The sequence below is a fragment of the Macaca thibetana genome, chromosome 11 (assembly GCF_024542745.1).
Source record: "Macaca thibetana thibetana isolate TM-01 chromosome 11, ASM2454274v1, whole genome shotgun sequence".
Classification (NCBI taxonomy): Eukaryota; Metazoa; Chordata; class Mammalia; order Primates; family Cercopithecidae; genus Macaca; species Macaca thibetana.
Window position 1 is genome coordinate 65698372 of NC_065588.1, and position 17104 is coordinate 65715475.

Here is a 17104-nt window from a genome sequence, read left to right on the forward strand (position 1 = left end):
TATCTCTACTAAAAATACAAAAAATTAGCTGGGCGTCGTGGTGGAGGCCTGTAATCCCAGCTATTTGGGAGGCTGAGCAGGAGAATTGCTTGAACCTAGGAGACGGAGGTTGTAGTGAGCCGAGATCGTGCCACTGCACTCCAGCCTGGGTGACAGTGCGAAACCGCGTCTCAAAAAAAAAAAAAAACAAAACAAAAAACCCAGAAATAAACACTTGCATATATGGGCAAATAATTTTTGACAAGGGTACCAAGACTATTCAGTGGGAAACGGACAGTCTCTTCAACAAGTGATGCTGGAAAAACTGGGTATCTACATACAAAATAATGGAGTTGGACCTTCATCTAGCACTATATACAAAAATTAACTTAAAATGAATCAAAAGTGTACAACTGTTGTAAGGAAATGTAGGGCAAATGCTTCATGACATTGAATTTGGCAGTGGTGTCTTGGATGTAACACCAAAGGCACAAACAATACAAGAAAAAACTTTTGAAACTCAAAACCAAAAACTAATTTAAAAATGGGCCAAGGACTTGAATAGACATTACACCAAAGAAGATATACAAAGGCCAGTAAGCATATGAAAAGGTGTTTAACGTCACCAATTATTAGAGAAATGCAAATAAGAAATACAGTGAGATACTACCCTCATACTCATATTACCCTCACACTACTCTTTTCTTTTTTTGAGACAGAGTTTCGCTGTATTGCTCAGGCTGGAGCGCAGTGGTATGATCTCAGCTCACTGCAACTTCCGCCTCCCAGATTCAAGTGATTCTTACATCTCAGCCTCCCAAGTAGCTGGGACTATAGGTGTGCACCACCACACCTGGCTAATTTTTGTATTTTTAGTAGAGACAGGGTTTCGCTGTGTTACCCAGGCTGGTCTCAAACTCCTGGCCTCAAGTGATCCACTCACCTTGGCCTCCCAAAGTGCTGGGATTACAGGTATGTGCCACCATGCCTGGTTAATTTTTGTATTTTTAGTATTTTTAGTAGAGATAGGGTTTTACCCTGTTGTCCAGGCTTGTCTCAAACTCCTGGCCTCAAGATTCGCCTACTTCAGCCTCCCAAAGTGCTGGGATTACAGGTGTGAGCCACTGCACCTGGCCACAAATGGCTATTATTTTTTTAAAAAATAGTAACAAATGTTGGTGAGGACGTGGAAAAATTGGAAACCTTATGCACTGTTGGTGAGAATATAAAATGGTACAGTTTTGTGGTCCTCAAAAAATTAAAAACAGAATTACCATATGATGCAGCAATTCAACTTCTGAGTATATCCAAAAGAACCAAAGGCAGGGTCTTAAGGTATTTGTACACCCATATCTATTTGTACACAGTAGCCAAAAGGTGGAAGCAACCCAAGTGTTCATTGACAGATGAATGGGTAAGTAAAATGTGGTATGTAGATGCAGTGGAATATCATTCAGCCTTAAAAAGGAAGGAAATTCTGTAATATGCTACGTCATGGATGAACCTTGAAGACATTACGCTAAGTGAAATAAGCCAGTCACACAAAGACAAATGCTATGTGATTCTACTTATGTGAAGGAGGTAGTATAGTCAAAATTAGAGAGAAAGTAGAATGGTTGTTGTCAGGGGATGGGAGGAGGAGGGAGTTACTGTTTAACAGCTGTGGAGTTTCAGTTTTACAAGATGAAAAGAAGCCTAGGCAACATAGTGAGACCTTGCCTCTACAAAACATTAAAAAGTTAACCGCACATGGTGGGATGTGCCAGTGGTCCTAGCTAATTGAGAGGCTGAGAAGGGAGAATCCCTTGTGCAGTCAAGGCTGCAGTGAGCTATGGTCACATCACTGCCCTCCCGCCTAGTTGATAGAGTGAGACCCTGTCTCGAAAAGAAAAAAAGAGTTACAGAGATGGATGATGGATAGTTAAGATGGTAAATTTTATGTGTATTTTACCACAATAAAAAAGTAGAAAATGCAAGTAAATCTTATTCATGAAAATAAATATAAATTATCCCCAGTAGAATGCAGTTGATATTACCTGTGAATATACCTGTTTTGCATCTATTTGTAAATTTCTTTCAGAACTCCTTATTCCCTATGTATGTGTAGTTGTTGGAATGTTCCTCTGAACCAGTTGTAACGTCTTACTAATTCTATTATTAATGAGTTAAATTATATCTTTGACATATGTTTGTTTTACTGTTTTTTGAGTTATGATTTTTGCCATTTTCAGAAAAATATCCATTAATACTTTTTTTTTTTTTTTTTTTGAGTCAGGATCTTGTTTTCTCACCCAGGCTAGAGTACAATGGTGCAGTCATGGCTTACTGCAGCCTCCGACTTCTGGGCTCAAGGGATCCTTCCATCTCAGCCTCCTAATAAGTAGCTAGGACTACAGGTGCATACCACCATATCTGGCTAAGTTGTTTTTTTATTTTTTAGAGATAGGTTCTTGTGCTGTTGCCCAGGCTGGTTTTAAACTCCTGGTCTCAAGTGATCCACCCACCACAGCCTCCCAAGTTGCTGGAATTACAGGTGTAAGCCACTGCACCAAGCTCCTGTATTAATACTTTTTAACAATTAATCTGGTTGCTCTCGTGAGAAAAGACTAGAGCAGGACAATCAGAGGCAAAGACCAATTAGAAGGTAGTTGGGAAAAATTCATAAAGAAATGTTGGTAACTTGGACCAGAGAAGAAATAGTGGAAATGTTAAGCAATGGTTGAACTTGGACATATTTTGAAGACAGATCTGAAAGGATTGATGGATTGGATATGGGATGTGAGAGAGTAAGGTGTGAAGGGTGACTGCAAGATTTTTGGATATTAATAAAATAAGTAATTCCTTCTCTCAAACATTTTTAGGTTGGTAATTTTTATTTTCAATTCTTAGTTGGTTTGACTAAGAAATGTAAAAGCTGGTGATCATGGCTCTTTTCTCATAAGGTATCTTTTCCACTGATTATAGTGTAATATATAATTACTGTATTGAAAACATCAATAACAACTGCTTTAAGTCAGGGTTCTGGCAGGAACCCTGTAATGGAAAAGAATTTAATAAAGGGATTATTTACACATTATGGGCAGGTTAAAGGAAATCAGCACGTGATGTTAGCCAGGTTTGCTAGGAACACCGGGCTGCTAGGAACAGCTCTTAACACTCCTAGGTGTCTAAAAAGGGAAAGAGAGAGGAAGTGATTACCTGAGTCAGCAAGAGCTGTAAGTATGTGAGAGAGCTGCCTAACAGGGGCCATTACTAGAAGAACCTCCGTAAGGAAGGGAACCACAGCCAATCTGGTCTGCTGGTGCCTCCATGCAAGTGAGGCTCCTAGGGCGCAGAGGAGAGTAGAGAAGGTTAGAGAGCGGCTTTGAAGGGTCAAATGGAAAATATACAGCATTGCAGATAACTTTTAAGCCCTACCTTAAAACAAACAAATACACGTATGTGCTTCAAGTTTAAAAATATAGCAAAGAGAGAAATGAAGAACATAATTATTTAGTGGTAGAAAATTATGAAAACTCAGTTGGGTAGATTTTAATGATATTAAATAGAATTAGTACAGCTAAAAATCAACCATAAAATTTGGTGAAGACTTTAGAGGTTTTATATCATATTAAATGTTTTACTTTGGACTTACAAAGTTAAAAATGCTTTTTATCTTTTTTACGTGTTTTACTTAAAGTTAATTGAATATAATATTTTATAACTTCAGAAATAATAACTTAAGAAATATGCTTTATATTTCTTAAGTATTTTAAAGCTGTTTTGTTGTGTCTTTTTGTTCCCTTTAATGTAAAGTAGTTCAGATTTAGTTTAGTCCTTGAAATTTATTTCAGTTGAAAGAAAACTCAAATCACGTCTTTGTTGTTGTTAATTTTGTGTATTTAATTCATTTTGTTTTTAGAGACAACATCACACTTGAGTTTTTAGAGAAAAATCATCACAACTTTGTTGTTGTTAATTTTGTGTATTTAATTCATTTTGTTTTTAGAGACAACATCATACTTCTTAACCAGTAATGGACTCGACTGAAACACTGTCTGCGATTGGTAACTCAGCATTTAAAGGGAGCTCAGTTATTTGTTGGGTAGATAGAACTTTGTTCCATTTGCATAGACTTTTGTTGTTTGGTCCGTCTCCTATTTCAGGAGCAAATCAAGCCTATTATTCCATAAGATGGAAATTTGAAGACAGTTGTCTGTCTCTGTTCTGCTCTTCCATATTGCTAAATATTTTCTTCTCCACACTGGTTTCTACAGTCTTACCTTATTGATTTGACAATGTTCTTTCAGTCCCAACTCACCTTGCCTCAGTCTTCCCCTAGGCTTCTGTGATACCACACTCTTGGGGGTTTTCCTCTTGTTTCTTGGAGAGTGAATGTCCAGTCTCCTTGTGGGCTTTTTTTCACTCTTTTTTTTTTTTTCACAATTCCTTTAAATGTTGGTGTTTCTGAGCTGCTGCAGGTCTTACTTTTCTTCGCACTGGGCAGTCTTAACTGTCCCTATGCTTGGATCTGTAAGCTGATGACTCCCAAATCTCTCTCCCATCTCCACTTAATTCAGTCCTCATGGTTATTGGCATGCAACAACCACTTCCGAACCTGTAAAAACCATATAAAGTGTAGGGAATGTTGGTAGGAAGTATTTTTAACTTAACCTGTGAGGAAATATAGATTCAGAGAGGTTAAGTAAGAACTCAGATCTCTCTAGTGTTCAAGTACATATTTTCACTAAGTCTAAAACGACAGGCTTTGTTTTTAGCATTCTAAATTTCTCTAGAAGACATTATCTCCAATATTGCCAACCTGGGCGATGGGGCAAGACCTGTCCCAAAACAAGCAAAACCACCAAAGCCTTTCATTTTAAATTCTAATGTAGTGTTTAAAGTACATTGAGATAGCAGAGATATTGTATGCCATTTGTCAATTATATGAGAATTAAAACCTCACCTGAGCCATACTGTACTTTCTGTTTAGAAGGATGAATCATTTCTGGGAATTCAATTTTGTAATTTACGTGTGGAAAATTTAAAACTATAAGGCTTCAACATGAGTATTTTATGTACATAATTATAGGAAACCAATATTATTTGTAGCTAACTGTTGAATTAAGTTCGAAGACTTTTTAATTATTCAAAGTCTTTTTAAAAAGATTAAAGTACGCAGCTTTTCAGCCAGTATTAGTGAAGAAACATTTTGAGAGTATGACGGAATAAGACATCTTCTTAGAAATTTCAGCTGTTTTTTTTTTTGAGATTTGTTTTCTTCACATTTGTCTTTTAAAAAAAAAAAGAAGAAGAAGAAAGAAATATTTTCAAAGTTGCTTTCAAATCCCAGCACTTTGGGAGGCCAAGGCGGGAGTATTGCGTGGGGCTAGGAGTTCTAGACCCCTTGGGCAACATTGCTAGACCGTGTCTCTACAAAACATTTAAAAAATTAGCTGCGTGTGGTGGTGCACGCCTGTAATCCAAACTACTTTGGGAGGCTGACGCGGGAGGATCACTTGAGTCCAAGAGGTTAAGGCTGCAGTGAGCTTTGATCGCCCCACTACACTCCAGCCTGGGCAATGGAGCAAGACCCTGTCTTAAAACAAACAAACAAACAAAACTACCAAATTATATGTTATTGTAGTTGTTTTCAGAGGGATGAGCTCAAGTGTAATTATGAATGTGGCTCTTCAGAATTACCTTCACCATGGATGATTGGTACGTGTTTAAGTTAAGACCCAGGTAAATCTGAAGGAAAGCAAACCATGAAACCTTTAGAGGAAGGGTGCATATTGTCTTTGTTAATGTGGTAGAGCAGAAAACTGAACATTCTAAATTTGACTTCTAGTAAAATTTTGATTAATTTATTCACCTTCATTTCCCCATTGAAAAATGGAGAAAATAGTTCCCAGCAGGCTGCATTATGAGATTGTTTTTTAGATCAATATTTAGCAAGGGCTCAAAAGAACATCACATCAGTCTTGGATGCTCTGAAATCCTACCACTTGATTGTAACTATCTTCACCATCTGGGAAGGAGCAAAGAAAAGACAATCCAAACAACTTTGCATTTCTGTTATTTGTAGTGTGTTGATAGTTCTTTCATTGACTGTATGACATATTTTATTGATCCTAAGAGACATTTTCCAGTTTTATTCACTAAAATTTGGGTGTGTCTTACAATTAGTGGCATATTATAGTTAAATTGACTTTTTTTCTTTCTCAGTGGTATATAAAATATCAGTCTTAAAATCAATCATGTCTCAGCTTTGATGAAAAACAGGATATATGTCTATTAATTTTCAAAGTAACAACAATAACAGTATAGTGGCCACCATACCTGAGGATCACTTTTTTGGTAGGTAACGTCTACTGTCTTAAACACAACCAGGAACTGGAAAGTAAGAAACAAAGGCTTCTGATGCTTAAAATCACTGTTACAGAACTCATGAAGTAAAGGCCAGGTACTTTAACTTACAAGACCCCTTTGCCTCTGAGTGTAGTGTCTTACTTTGTACGTCATTGAGTTAATCCTAGATACCTTATTACAGAGTCCACAAGGATTCAAAAGAGTAAACTGTGGGAGGCTGAGGTGGGCAGATCACCCGAGGTCAGGAGTTCGAGATCAGCCTGGACAACATGGTGAAATCCTGTCTCTACTAAAAATACAAAACTTAGCCGGGCATGGTGGCGCACACCTGTAATTCCAGCTACTCGGGAGGCTGAGGCGGGAGAATTGCTTGAACCCTGGAGGTGGAGGTTGCGGTGAGCCAAGATCGTGCCATTGCACTACAGCCTGGGCGGCAGAGCAAGACTCCATCTCAAAAAAAAAAAAAAAAAAAAGTAAAAAGGAATGCATATAAATGTTTATTAAGTGGTGGTTCTAGGACTTACTATACTTTCTGCTGAGAATGAGTGTCCCATAAACAAACAATTACAAATTATTTTTAAAAAGCAACACGAAACTCAGAACAGGCCACTTAGAGCGATTTTTTTTTTTGAGACGGAATCTCAGTCTCACTCTGTTGCCCAGGCTGGAGTGCAGTGGCACAATCTCAGCTCACTGCAACCTCTGCCTCCCAGGTACACAAGACTGTCCTGCCTCAGCCTCTCGAGTAGCTGGGATTACAGGCGCCCACCACCACGCCCTGCTAATTTTTTGTATTTTCATTAGAGACAGGGTTTCACTGTGTTAGCCAGGATGGTCTTGAACTGCTTACCTCGTGATCCACCTGCCTCGGCCTCCCAAAGTTCTGGGATTATAGGCGTGAGCCACCGCGCCTGACCCACTTAGAGTTATTTTAGGAGCTTGCAACCTAACATATGTAAGTTATGCTGATTACAGCTTAGAAGAAATTTCTTATCAAAATGTAATCTGATTCCACTAGCACTTTCTTTAAGGGACAATATGATTGTACCTTTAAATTTTGATTGGAGAATATTTATTGTTGATTAAATTTTCCCTTATGGCTTAATGGAGTTACTAGAACATAGTTTTCCTTAAAAGTATCAGGAAAAAAAAAAAAAAAGCTTGTGGGAGGCATCTGTTACACATCTGAAATAGGATTTGATTCTGTAATTTCAGTGGTCTCTAGACCTGGATAATTCTACCCATGTTGCTAGATGGCACCAGGGTGCCATTTTTAGGCCTTAGGGCTAAGGAATGGGCGTAGGTGGTAGGAAAATGTTAGAGAGGAAAGAAGTAGGGAAGAAAAACTTTGGGACCATATTGTGGTACTGAAAACTGTCTCTAGGAGTTCTCAGTGGGCAGTTGTGTACCAGGTGTCCAGCTGCATTATTTGTGTTTGAAGTAAACCCAGGCTGTGTATCTCCGTGAATTCTTAGTATTGGGTGCTTTTCAAGACATTCATTCCCCTAAGATGTGAATTTTGAGCATAGCTTGTTGGCCTCAGGCACTTTAACCTGAGAGTAGATGTTAAGTTCTGCTCTTTGGCAGGTTTCCAGCATTTACTAATTAGTTTCCCTACTTAAATGCTCCTGGCAGTTTCCCTTGGCCACTGTGTTCTTCAGAGTCTGCCCAAACGTGTTTTGTATGTAGTCTGCCTTTGGGCTCTGCTTAGACACTTACAGCTTTTGTTTCTAAAGAACTCTTCAGTAAGTATTGATTTGTATTTTCTTTAGTTAATAAATCATTGATTATAAAAGCAATTCACACACTAGAAAACATAAAAAGAAAAAATCCTTTTCATTCTACCACCAAATGAATCAGTGTTAACATTTTAGGGTGTGTTCATCTAGTTTTTTGTGTGTGTGTGGGTTTATGTATTTTATGTGGAGGTAGGAGAGAGAAAAATTGGTGTAAAATGTTATTTTTTAATAATGCAAATCCTTTCAAGTTTGCTACTGGATGTGAAGAGCAACTTTTAAAATAAAATTTTTTAGAATAATTTTAGAATGTTAAGTTGTAAAGATAGTTCCCATATGCCCTTCACCTCGCTTCCCCTAGTGTTAACATCTTATGTAACCGTGGCATATGTGTCAAAACTAAGAAATTAATACTAGTACAATACTATTAATTACAGACTATTTACATTTCTTCTGTTTTTCTACTGATGTTCTTTTTCTGTTCCAAGATCCAACCTAGGGATACATATTGCATCTAGTGGTTTGTTACTGTTTTGAGACAGTGTCTCACTCTGTCGCCCAGGCTAGAGTGCAGTGGCGTGATCACAGCTCACTGCACTGTTGGCCTCCTGGGCTCAAGCGATCCTCCCACCTCAGCCTCCCGAGTAGCTGGGATTACAGGCATTTGCCACCATGCCCTGCTATTTTTTTTTTATTTTTTGTAGAGACAGGGTCTCACTAAATTGCCCAGGCTGATCTTGAATTCCCAGGCTCAGGCAGTCCTCCCTACTCGGCCTCCTAAAGTGCTGGGATTATAGGTGTGAACCACATGCTCCGCCCAGCTTTTTTTTTTTAATAATAGTTTTTTACCTTTTTTCTTCTCTTTTTTTTTTTTTTTTTTGAGACAGAGTCTTGTTCTTGTTCTGTTGCCCAGACTGGAGTGCAGTGGTGTGAACTCAGCTCACTGCAACCTCTGCCTCCCAGGCTCAAACAATTCTCCTACCTCAGCCTCCCGAGTAGCTGGGATTACAGGCATGTGCCACCACCCCTGGCTAATTTTTATGTTTTTAGTATAGATGGGGTTTCATCATGTTGACCAGGCTGGTCTCAAACTCCTAACCTAAGGTGATCTGCCTGCCTCGGCCTCCCAAAGTGCTGGATTACAGGCATGAGCCACTGCGCCCAGCCCTTTTTTCTTATACTTAATTTTATATCATGAACATTTTGTCTTTGTCATTAAATAGTTTTTGAACAATACTTATTTTAAGAGCTCTATAAAAGTTAATCACAGGGATAGATGTGCTCTGATGCAAACTTTTCTGGTAAACTTTTTGTTGTTGGCATTTCGTGAGGGGGCATGTTACAAAACGTATATACAATTGACCCTTTAACAACACAGGGTTTGAACCGTATGGCTCCACTTATAGGTGGATTTTGTCAACCAGAAAGTGTTTGTGGGATGCAAAATTTCCATATACAAAGGGCTGACTTTTCATATACACAGATTCCACAGGGACGACTGTGGCACTTGAGTGTGCACGTGTTTTGGTCCATACAGAGGCCCTGGAACCAATACCCAGATACACAAAGGGATGACTATACACAACAAACATTTTTATTAGTGGGATACTTGAATCAGGTGTGTTAGATTGTAACAATTACTTTGAATGCACTGCTCTAGAAGTAGAGAATAAATAGGCAAATTTAGTTTTCTTTGAGAGTATATTTATCAATATTAGGTTGATTTAAATGCAGAAACATTTAAATGAGCTATTTGTGAAACAGTTTGTTTTGGGGGGTTAGAGTTGCTTGGCATTTGGCATAGCTTCTTTTGATCAGTGTGTATGTGGCGGGGGGTGATGTACACATGGTATACACATTTCATGTACACATAGTCAATATTAGACTTTAAAACAAAATTAGAGACGATGTCTTGCTATGTTGCACAGGCTGGTCTCAAAGTCCTGGCATCAAGCAGTCCTCTTGCCTCAGTCTTCCAAAGTGCTGGGATTGCAGGTGTAAGCCACCACACCTGGCCCATATTTAGGCTTTTAATATGAGTCTAGTAACATCATATCCACCTGAGTTTGGAAGTACAGATTTATAGTAAATTGTACTTATACATTTCTATATTCAGTTTTGAAAAATACCTTTTAATTTACCTTTCTTTCTTTCTTTCTTTCTTTCTTTCTTTCTTTCTTTCTTTCTTTCTTTTTCTTTCTTTCTTTCTTTCTTTCTTTCTTTCTTTCTCTTCTCTCTTCTCTCTTCTCTCTTCTCTCTTCTCTTCTCTCTTCTCTTCTCTTCTCTTTTCTTTCCTTCCTCCCTCCCTCCCTCCCTCCCTCCCTCCCTCTCTTTCTCTTGTCTTGTCTTGTCTTGTCTTCTCTTGTCTTCTCTTGTCTTGTCTTCTCTTTTTTTTTTTTTTTTTTTTTTTTTGTCTCGCTCTGTTACCAAGCCTGGAGTGCAATGGCATGATCTCAGCTCACTGCAGCCTCCACCTCCCAGGGTCAAGCGATTCACACGTCTCAGCCCTCTGAGTAGCTGAGACTACAGGCATGTACCATCGCACCTGGCTCATTTTTGTATGGAGACGGGGTTTAATTGTGTTGGTCAGACTGGTCTTGAACTTCTGACCTCAAGTGATCTGCCTGCCTTGACCAAAGTGCTGGGATTACAGGCATGAGCCTCCGTGACTAGCTTTTATTTACTTTTCTGTTATCCATCATTAGTGTTTATTTAGTTATAGGTTAAAGCTATTATATATAAAAAGTGAAGATGCCTAGGGATTTTCTTACATGTCTTTTAGTGTTTTATTGATGTTTATGGTTTGAATAATATTAGTTTGTGTATTTAACATGAAGCTTGAAATTAGAGTGACTTGCCTTTAAATTTTGTTGTTTTAAAAAATAAAGCCATAAAGCCAAATGCTTTTTAAGAACCGTTAGGTATACCATATTAAGGAAAATATTGTAAAATTCATACTTGTGGGTTTACCTCCTACGGTTGCTCAGTTTAGTAAAAACTTCATTGCCTATAATCATGAGTGTAATAGAAAAAACTGAATTGATTTTAAGTTACTCAGTGATTACATTAAGAACAACTTGGCATTTATTTGGGAAATAACAATTCCTTTGAATTTCACAGTATTTTTTAGTAAATGGATATTGGGTTAAAGATTTTGTATGATATGTGTTTTTCATAAGTTAAGTATTATGCTAGAGTTCTGTCCCTGCTAAGGGATTACTGTTTATTAGTAAATTTCTAAACTAGAGATTTATTATGAAGGTTAAGTAACCCTTTATTAATTTGACACAGTTGTAAGATTAATACGTAGAAGTTATCACTGAGCTAAAGAATAAAAACATGGAATTTTGATCTACAATGTTTACAGAAAACTGAATGCTCTAACTCTATGAGATCAAATCTATTCATTCAGATTTTCAGAGTTAATGATAATCGTTTTCTAGAGAGTGCCTCTACTTTCTTACTGCTGCCTTAAAAGCACACACCTTTGCTTTCTATGGTGCGATCTGTGACTTTTTAGTGGAGAGAGCTATGGGATTGCTCATATAGAATGTTCATCCTTTTGATGTTGCTAGAGGATGGTATTTGATTTCCCTGTATATGTTTTTATACTGCAGTATAAGGCACTAAACTAAGAGTTTTTTTTTTTTTTTTTTTTTTTTTTTGAGACGGAGTCTCGCTCTGTCTAGGCTGGAGTGCAGTGGCCGTATCTCAGCTCACTGCAAGCTCCGCCTCCTGAGTTTACGCCATTCTCCTGCCTCAGCCTCTCGAGTAGCTGGGACTACAGGCGCCCGCCACCACTCCCAGCTAGTTTTTTGTATTTTTTAGTAGAGACGGGGTTTCACCGTGTTAGCCAGGATGGTCTCAATCTCCTGACCTCGTGATCCGCCCGTCTCTGCCTCCCAAAGTGCTGGGATTACAGGCTTGAGCCAATGCGCCCGGCCTTCTTTGAGAGTTCTGAAGGTTGGGGTGTGTGTGTGTGTGTGTGTGTGTGTGTGTGTGTGTGCGCGTGCGCGCGCGCGCGCGCGCTAGGATTGTTGCCCTTAGTACTGATTACCTTGTTAATTAGCTGAGACTGAGTGACTCATCTGCTGGGTTTGCACATATCTTAGAGCAGACATTATGGGCGCTCCAATTTAATTGTCTAAATTTCCTCACCAGTGTCTCTTGCTATAGATATGTACCAAGATTAAGGATGACTCCAGGATTGAGTTATGACCAACACTACTAAAGGTGGAGATATAGTATTTTGTATCATCTTCCATTTTAGCTTTTTCTTTTTTAAAAAAAGCTAGTTTTTTTAGCAAACTATTTTAGTAATACTTTCTTAGTATTTGCCAAATACCCACACAAAATTGTTTTATATATGTGTGTGTGTTGTTTTATATGTATACATACACACACAAACACGCATACGCATAAACAAATGAATCTCTCTCTATATATATTCTTGGATTTCTGTTCCTAAAAAACAAAATACATGATTAAAAGGGACTTTGAGATTCAATGTGAGATTTGGGGTTAAAGTGTGTGAGTTTTCGGGGTCTAGAAGGGAAGAGAGAATCTGAGGTTCAGGTCATTGTTCGGTGACACTGCAAGTCCAGTTGCTATCAGGGGAAATGTTTATAGATGGATGTTGTGCCTTGAAGGTTAGAATTTGGACATGACACACAGTAAAACACTATTAATTTTATTCTTACTAATTTTAAGTTAAATTATTCTTGAAAGTAATGTCAGTTTTCTGTCCCCATGGGAAAGTATTCTGGTAGGACATTAGTGGTTTATGTAAGATTTTAAGGGGAAATGTGAATTACCCTCAGTAGTACAAACTGACCCTCGGTGAAATGGCCATGTGCCTTCTTTCCTACCTATCTCCTAATATTTTCCCATGCACACCCTACATTCCAACTCTAAGGAACTACCGGGTGCTCCTGGAGGAGGCCCTGTTCTTTTAGGTTTGGGGGGGTTTTACATGTTTTCTTCTTGATCTGGATTGCCCCTGCCCTAGCTAACTCCCATCCATCTTTCAGGACTCAATGTAGGGACCAGCTTTCCCTGGGAGCCTTTTTTGATGCTTCTTTCTGTCTTTCCTTCTGCTATGTATTGAATGTTCTGATAGCACCAGCACATGGGTCTGCAATTCTGCCACATATTCATTTTCTTGTCTGTCTCTCTCACTAGACAGTAAGCTCCTTGGAGTCAGGAAATGTGTCCTTTATCTTTATTTCTAACACTTAACTCAGTGCCTGACACACAGAATAGGTGCTCAGAAAATACTTGGTAAAATGCCTCAGTGTGTGGATAGGGAAATGAATTCATTGTTTAATTTTCTCTTTAATATTGATAGTTGCTTAAAAATCATTTTTATCTACTACATAACCTTTTGTTAGCTTAATTCAAGCAACTATGTCTGAAATAAATGCTGCTTTAGGCTGGGCACAGTGGCTCACACCTGTAATCCTAGCACTTTGGGAGGCTGAAGTGGGAGGATTGCTTGAGCCCAGAAGTTCGAGACCAGCCTGGGCAACATAGTGAGACCCATCTTAAAAGAAATGCCACTTTATTAATATTTGAAATTTATCCACAGAAAAGTGAATTGATGACAGTTTAAATATACATAAGCATATGCTTAATCTTTCTTGATCATACTGGTTTTACTTGTCTTTGATAGAGAAATGAGAGGAATCTGGTTTAAACTGCAGTTCAGGGAATTTTGATTAGATATAATTGCGAGAAATTAAAGTACCAGATATTGAAGTGATTTGTAAGTAATGTAATTGATTTTTTTCAAGAGTTAAAAAGGGGGTGAGTGGAGGGTTACGTATTATGAAGCAGTTCATCAACTTTGTCCTCAGATTTAAAAAAAGGAAGAAAGATCTATTTAAGAATGTGCAAATACAACCATATTCATGGATGGATGCTTAAAAATAGTCATGTACCTTTGTAGTTTTGTGTATAGGTGTGTACTTTAAATTTTCACCTAGCAAGGGAACTGTTGCAGATGTCCTGGCTTTTGACATAATGGTTCTGATTTAAGGCAACTAGTAGAATGTACTGAGAATCTCTCCTCGTTAGCTTTTTTTTTTTTAACTGCTCTTTTTCAGAATAATATAAATAATCCAGAAATCTTTGTCAGTGTTAAGAATTAACAGAAAATTAATGTGTATGTTACAAGACCTACCCAATGGTTAAAAAAAGAAAAAACAACAGCCAGACCATGGACACAACATGGTTTTTGAATGCTATCCTCTTGATTGTTTTAATGTAATGAAACATGGCAGTTTACTGTGCCCAAAATTTAGTTGGCTATGCTTCTAACTATAGACATTCTTTCCTGGTTGCATTTGAACAAAATTACTGTAGTATTACTGTAGTATAAGCCAAATTCCCCCTCATTGCTAGTGAACCAAAAGAGCACATATAGCTTCCTAAGCACCAAATTTATAATCATACTTGTGAATAGAGTTCAGTGTTCTCTTTACATGTCATTCTGCAAGAATCATATTTGGAATAATTTAGGACAGCTTTACTAAATTTATTAATGTAATACTTGTTATAAGTATGTGCTTAAGTTCTAGATTTTCTGTGCTTACAGTGCAAAAGGCTTCTTTGTGAAATAAGAGACAGAATTTTACTTGTAATGATGATATAATAATGCCTTGTCTTTTAAAATGCTATTAATTTTCTAAATGTCTTTATATCCAGAGATTTTTTTGGTTTTTCATAGTAGCTCTATGAAGTGGGTGTCCTAATCTTATAAATGAGGGAATGTTGACACAGAAAGGTTGACTGATGGTCAAAGGCATGCAGCATTGTATAATAACAAAGTACTGTTATTTCCACAGCTGACATTTACTAGTGCATACTACATGCTAAACATTGTTTTTAAGATTTTTGCGTGTATTAATTAATAACTGCTTGGGCTTTGGTATCAGATCAAAATTTAAGTCTAGCTCTTCTGATCAGTTCTTGACCTTGGGAAAGCTACCTAACCTTTTTAAGGCTTGGTTTCCTTATTTGGAACGCAGAAATAATGGTAATATGTACCTTATTGGTTGTTTGGATTAAATGAGGTAATCCAAATGACCCTATGTGTGGCATACAGTAAGGTAAATTAGTTCACTGTAGAAAAATGGGGTGGTGATAGACAGCATTTAGTGTAATTTTTAGCCTCTTGGTAAAATTGCATTTTTTTTTTACTAAGTGTCACAGTCAGTGCAGTTATATATACCTATTTTATAGAAAAATACTGATGTTACAACAATAAGATTATAGTTCCATGTAGTGCCTATAACCACCTTTTCCCTTACTGCCTCCTAATTATCTTTTAGTTCTTAGTCTTCCAACAATGGGGAGAAACCAAGAGGGGTAAGAAGTCATAGAGTGTCTGAGGCATCCAGTGGACACCCATGGTCCATTGGGTTATGTTCATTCCAGGAGTACTTTGGTATGTCAGTTGCTTAGAACTCAGAATGTGTTTTCTTGTAAAAAGTATTCTTCTAAATGAGGCACAAAAAATCTTGACTCCCCGATACAACTGACATGCTGGATATTTGCACTGAAAAACAGTAAAAGCAAGCAAAAACTCTATAATACATTGGCAGCATTAATCAAAATAATTAAAGAATAAAATTGAATAAATATTGATTCTCAAGAGATTAAAATAATTTCTGGAGATTCATGTGGGGACTCTTTAATATTTTTAAGAGCTTAATGAGTTGGTACACTGATTCTTTAATATGTTTAACTTCATTTCAAAGCTTGTGACTTTTCATTGGTAGTTAATAGGTAGATCACTATCATTTCTCTTAATTTTATGTGCAGTCATTAAATTCATTGCAGGATAAGGGTTGGAGAATGCTTATAAGTGGAATGAAGAATGAGAGGAATAGAGATGTTTCTGACTTAATTGGCCAAAATCCCTTAGAATACATTTTAGAAGAGATGGGCAAAGAGAGTATATATTCACCTAAAAGAATTGGTTTATGGTAGAATTAGTTCAGCCCTGGGCAGTTTTCCAAGCCAGAGACAAAGCGTGGTGTATATTTGAGCTCCTGGAGAAAAGAAAGGGATAGTAAAGAAGAGGGACTGGATTGCTGCCCACCTTAAAGTGAGGTGTAGCAGCATCTCCAAGGGGTGTGAGCCAACACCTGGCATGCTGATTTTATATATGAAATTGAAGTTCAGAGTTGAAATTGTTGCATTTGAAGTTCAGAGTTGAAATTGTTGACTGTCTGTGAGTACGTGGTTTTAGAAATGTTCATTTTGGCTATCAATTATATTTGTTCTCTAGTTAGTATGTAGATTAAAATGACACTATTCCCATAACCCCTAATAAAATGCTGATACAGAGTAGGTATTCAGTAAATATTAGTGTCCCTGTTTGAGTAAGTTTGATTTTTTTGTGCTGTGAAGGGTAAATTGACCAGAAATTTTTCAAAAATATATTGAAATCTCTTGTAAATCTAGACTGTAATTTATCACTGTAATTTCACTGTTCTGTGATTCTGTGGCATGCTTGTTCATACCGTCCATTTTCTGATTTGCTGACTTGTCTGAACTGGTTTTGGAGGGGTCTTGTGGAATAGGAAGATATGGAGGGTGGATTTTGAAGACAGCTCTTCAAGAGGAATTATGGTGAGTGAGGTTTAGGAAAAGTCACTGGGGACGGAGAATTAGTCTGCTACTGGCTAAAATGGGTTTTTAGAGCTGGAATGGAACCTAAGAGGTGGTTTAACCTAACCCCTCATTTTACAGCTGTGGAGATAAGTATAGAGAAGTGAGTTGTGCAAGTATTATAGCTGTAGTAGAGAAGCCAGAAACATCATAGAACTTAGACTATCACATTTTTATCATCTTTTTCTTCTGAAAAAGAGTGGTAGCATGTGAATATTATATTACTTTTTAAAATTGATGTTATATATTAAATACTTTTTATTCAATCTTTTAGACTTTTGAGTTTGTTTAAATAGATTAACTGAACTAACCGTGCTGCCAGAAAGCTCATAAGGAATATTATTCTTTAGAAATGAGAAATG

General features: G+C 37.4%; 1 protein-coding gene across 5 annotated transcripts in view; it reads left to right on the top strand.

The window, feature by feature from the left end:
• Nucleotides 1-17104, top strand: part of FRS2 (fibroblast growth factor receptor substrate 2) — a 109129-nt gene that overhangs the window by 74257 nt on the left and 17768 nt on the right. The window contains exon 1 of one of the 5 annotated variants that reach the window (XM_050750109.1): nt 3823-4025. The exons of 3 other annotated variants lie outside the window; for them this stretch is intronic. The gene's annotated coding sequence lies outside the window, so the exon portion shown is untranslated. Of the gene's footprint in view, nt 1-3822; nt 4026-12025; nt 16704-17104 lie in introns of those variants that run through there. One more of the 5 variants, XM_050750110.1, reaches the window with a different exon arrangement.